This window comes from Schistocerca piceifrons, unplaced genomic scaffold (assembly GCF_021461385.2).
Source record: "Schistocerca piceifrons isolate TAMUIC-IGC-003096 unplaced genomic scaffold, iqSchPice1.1 HiC_scaffold_938, whole genome shotgun sequence".
Classification (NCBI taxonomy): Eukaryota; Metazoa; Arthropoda; class Insecta; order Orthoptera; family Acrididae; genus Schistocerca; species Schistocerca piceifrons.
In genome coordinates, this window is record NW_025729210.1 from 67,501 (window position 1) to 72,500 (window position 5,000).

A 5,000-nucleotide genomic window follows, 5' to 3' on the forward strand; every position below is an offset into this window, starting at 1 on the left:
ACCACTTACGAGCGAGAGACGCGATCGCGTTGCTCACTGTACGGCGTCCGATACCGAGCCATCAGCATGTCGGTCCCCATGCGCGTTGCACTCGCACTCGCAGTCGCAAAAACGTGGGGCAAATATATTACGCGGAAGAGTTATAACAGACCGAGCCCCACTGCATGAGGGGAGTCTTTGTCACTAATGTACACAGATGGAACATTTTGGACTGGAACCAGATTACCCGTACACACGGCGCTGATTAGTAATCAATGCAGAGCCATCAAACTACAGAATATATATACAACTGTCCGTATACATGCTGAAAGAGTCTGCCCACAATGGGAACCACACGTCAGCCAGCCACTCTGATCACGCACCACTCTCTGCTTCTAACGGGCGCACATACAATATGTAAGCACCAGCATGGAACAACATCCAGTGCATCCTCTCCGCCACATTACACAATCCACACTATCACAACCAGACCAGGAGGTCCATGCGGAAAATACAATATCCCACCCTTTCGACATCCACCATTGCGCAGATCAGGCACCAACACCCACACATGTCCTATACAACGGTGCACCCAACATCACAATAGTACCTCCTGTCACAGCGCACAAACAATGACATGAGTCAAAGACACAGGTCTGACACAAGCATAGAATTGGAGCGCCGCCTCTAATAAGCCAAAGGTGCATCCTGACGTGACAAATCTGATCATGTCACAAGCATTCACTTACTATAATCACTATCAACGAACCTGCCGCCCCCGCCCCCCCCCTACACCTTTCCTTACAACAACGTGTAACCTAACCTAACCTAACCTATGTTGTACCTTAACCTAACCTATGTTGTACCTTAACCTAACCTATGTTGTACCTTAACCTAACCTATGTTGTACCTTAACCTAACCTATGTTGTACCTTAACCTAACCTATGTTGTGCCTTAACCTAACCTATGTTGTGCCTTAACCTAACCTATGTTGTGCCTTAACCTAACCTATGTTGTGCCTTAACCTAACCTATGTTGTGCCTTAACCTAACCTATGTTGTGCCTTAACCTAACCTATGTTGTGCCTTAACCTAACCTATGTTGTGCCTTAACCTAACCTATGTTGTGCCTTAACCTAACCCATGTTGTGCCTTAACCTAACCCATGTTGTGCCTTAACCTAACCCATGTTGTGCCTTAACCTAACCCATGTTGTGCCTTAACCTAACCCATGTTGTGCCTTAACCTAACCCATGTTGTGCCTTAACCTAACCCATGTTGTGCCTTAACCTAACCCATGTTGTGCCTTAACCTAACCCATGTTGTGCCTTAACCTAACCCATGTTGTGCCTTAACCTAACCCATGTTGTGCCTTAACCTAACCCATGTTGTGCCTTAACCTAACCCATGTTGTGCCTTAACCTAACCCATGTTGTGCCTTAACCTAACCCATGTTGTGCCTTAACCTAACCCATGTTGTGCCTTAACCTAACCTATGTTGTGCCTTAACCTAACCTATGTTGTGCCTTAACCTAACCTATGTTGTGCCTTAACCTAACCCATGTTGTGCCTTAACCTAACCCATGTTGTGCCTTAACCTAACCCATGTTGTGCCTTAACCTAACCCATGTTGTGCCTTAACCTAACCCATGTTGTGCCTTAACCTAACCCATGTTGTGCCTTAACCTAACCCATGTTGTGCCTTAACCTAACCCATGTTGTGCCTTAACCTAACCCATGTTGTGCCTTAACCTAACCCATGTTGTGCCTTAACCTAACCCATGTTGTGCCTTAACCTAACCCATGTTGTGCCTTAACCTAACCCATGTTGTGCCTTAACCTAACCCATGTTGTGCCTTAACCTAACCCATGTCGTGCCTTAACCTAACCCACGTCGTGCCTTAACCTAACCCACGTTGTCGCCTAACGTAACCCACGTTGTCGCCTAAACCTGCTCTGTAATTGTTATACGACTCGTTCAATTAGTGTAGTGTTGCCCACCCGCAACCCTCGCAATATAGTTCGCTACTCGCACTCCCCGCTCCCCTGTGTATCGCTTCATGTTAAACACCTTGCAAGTCTTGCTCACTTTCCACATGCTCCTGCTGTACACTGTAATGTGGATGGCAGCAGGACGTACATGCCGCCCCTCCCCACGTCCCCACCTTGCCCCCTGCCTTCGCAAGCTGGTTGGTGAGAACTTTGCATGTTCAATGCCCTCCGCATGCGACGTACTCAGGCTACGTTGTGGTGCGGCCTGTGTCAACTGTCCGCTAATGTCGTACGCGTAAACCACAATCTGTACTGCACATTCGTCCTTATGTACTGAATGATACATCGTGGCACATGTGTGACCGTACAACGACTGCGCCCAAAAACGACGGACCATACAGTGCAAATATTGTGCACGCAGCTACGTGTCGTCTCCCTATGAGAGCTGGATTGCAGTGTGGTACGCCATAGAGACGTGTGGGAGGAACGGACGCCGTGGATGGCGATCAGCATGAGCTGTCTGTTGATGTATTCGGACCTAGTCGTCTCTCCTCACACACCGTGATGGCATGGTGCACCGCGTTCCATATCTGCGACATGCTACAGAGGCCGGTTGACAGTCGTTCGAGCAATGGACATCGCATACGTACGGGGGCCACCTTCCACGTATTGTCTAGGCGTGCACATTTTGTTGCGTGTATGTGGGCAGACGTAGTGTGGCGTGACACCTGACACAGGCATGCAATAATCGTGGAAGTTGCAAATGGCGATGGACGCCTGCGTTTTCTGGTGAAGTTACGCAAATGAACAAATGGTAACCTGTTGTGGTGCGGTTGTTCTCGCTAGGGGTGAATCGGTGATGGCGACGATAGGTTGAGGTACTAACCGGTTGTTCCAGCGATACCCACCATGCCGACGAAACTGAACGGCATCTGGGTGTGAAGCGATACGCGGCGGTGGCTGGGTGGGACCGTCCCCGGCCGGTGAGGGGGCGCCTCCCGGCGTGCTGGCCGCGCGGTGCGTGGGCGCACGCGCTACAGCCGGCTGGTGGGGGCGGCCAGTGGCAGGCGCGCCGGCCGACGGACGCGGCAGGCGTCGCAGCTGCGCGCCGGCGCACCCTGCGCGCGGCGCCGTGCGGCCAAAGTAGGTCCTCGCGGGCCCGGTGCGAAGCGCGGTGGACATCTTCAGTGTGCTGGTCCGATTGAGGACTGTGTGCGTTGAGGATGCGCTGCCGCCCGGCGCTCGGCGCCGCGACGCCGTCTGCTGCTCGGTCGCCCCAGCGGTTCTCGCTGGTGGTTTGTATCGCAGCTGTGCGGATGTGTTGGCGCGTGCGCTGTGCTGGGAGAGTTCGCTTCGGCACCCAAGTGGGGCTTTTGTCCTTCTGTGGCGCTGGCGTTGGAGCTGCCGGTCACCGTAGGTGGCGCGTGTTGTCTCCCGCCGGCAATGCCACGACAGCACGCTCCCGGGCCTCTGTCGGCAGCGGCAAGCTCAGTTGGGAGCACGGGTGGTCGCACCGAAAGCGTCTACTCGCCTAACTCCGGGCGATTGCGCCTCTCTCGAACCCGACCAAGTACTTGGGACGGCGCTGCGCGCCGCCGGGACCTGAGAGGGTTTCGAGGTGTATTGTGCAGGGGAGCTCAGCCTCCTCCTGTTTGCAGAATGATTGAGCGGACGCTTGCGTGTTCGCGCGGGCCCCCGGGACACACTCCCGGGCGGCCGGCTGCTCAGCTCTAGTTGACGCAGCTCCCTGGTTGATCCTGCCAGTAGTCATATGCTTGTCTCAAAGATTAAGCCATGCATGTCTCAGTACAAGCCGCATTAAGGTGAAACCGCGAATGGCTCATTAAATCAGTTATGGTTCCTTAGATCGTACCCACGTTACTTGGATAACTGTGGTAATTCTAGAGCTAATACATGCAAACAGAGTCCCGACCAGAGATGGAAGGGACGCTTTTATTAGATCAAAACCAATCGGTCGGCTCGTCCGGTCCGTTTGCCTTGGTGACTCTGAATAACTTTGGGCTGATCGCACGGTCCTCGTACCGGCGACGCATCTTTCAAATGTCTGCCTTATCAACTGTCGATGGTAGGTTCTGCGCCTACCATGGTTGTAACGGGTAACGGGGAATCAGGGTTCGATTCCGGAGAGGGAGCCTGAGAAACGGCTACCACATCCAAGGAAGGCAGCAGGCGCGCAAATTACCCACTCCCGGCACGGGGAGGTAGTGACGAAAAATAACGATACGGGACTCATCCGAGGCCCCGTAATCGGAATGAGTACACTTTAAATCCTTTAACGAGTATCTATTGGAGGGCAAGTCTGGTGCCAGCAGCCGCGGTAATTCCAGCTCCAATAGCGTATATTAAAGTTGTTGCGGTTAAAAAGCTCGTAGTTGGATTTGTGTCCCACGCTGTTGGTTCACCGCCCGTCGGTGTTTAACTGGCATGTATCGTGGGACGTCCTGCCGGTGGGGCGAGCCGAAGGCGTGCGACCGCCCCGTGCGTGCTCGTGCGTCCCGAGGCGGACCCCGTTGAAATCCTACCAGGGTGCTCTTTATTGAGTGTCTCGGTGGGCCGGCACGTTTACTTTGAACAAATTAGAGTGCTTAAAGCAGGCAAGCCCGCCTGAATACTGTGTGCATGGAATAATGGAATAGGACCTCGGTTCTATTTTGTTGGTTTTCGGAACCCGAGGTAATGATTAATAGGGACAGGCGGGGGCATTCGTATTGCGACGTTAGAGGTGAAATTCTTGGATCGTCGCAAGACGAACAGAAGCGAAAGCATTTGCCAAGTATGTTTTCATTAATCAAGAACGAAAGTTAGAGGTTCGAAGGCGATCAGATACCGCCCTAGTTCTAACCATAAACGATGCCAGCCAGCGATCCGCCGCAGTTCCTCCGATGACTCGGCGGGCAGCCTCCGGGAAACCAAAGCTTTTGGGTTCCGGGGGAAGTATGGTTGCAAAGCTGAAACTTAAAGGAATTGACGGAAGGGCACCACCAGGAGTGGAGCCTGCGGCTTAATTT

The 5,000-nt window shown here is 52.9% G+C and overlaps 1 non-coding gene across 1 annotated transcript in view; it reads left to right on the forward strand.

The window, feature by feature from the left end:
- Window positions 1-3,715: 3,715 nt before the first annotated feature.
- LOC124772330 overlaps window positions 3,716-5,000 on the forward strand; it is a 1,909-nt gene continuing 624 nt past the window's right edge. The window contains exon 1 of the ribosomal RNA XR_007013953.1: window positions 3,716-5,000. This exon is cut by the window's right edge and continues 624 nt beyond it. This is a non-coding gene — a ribosomal RNA (small subunit ribosomal RNA).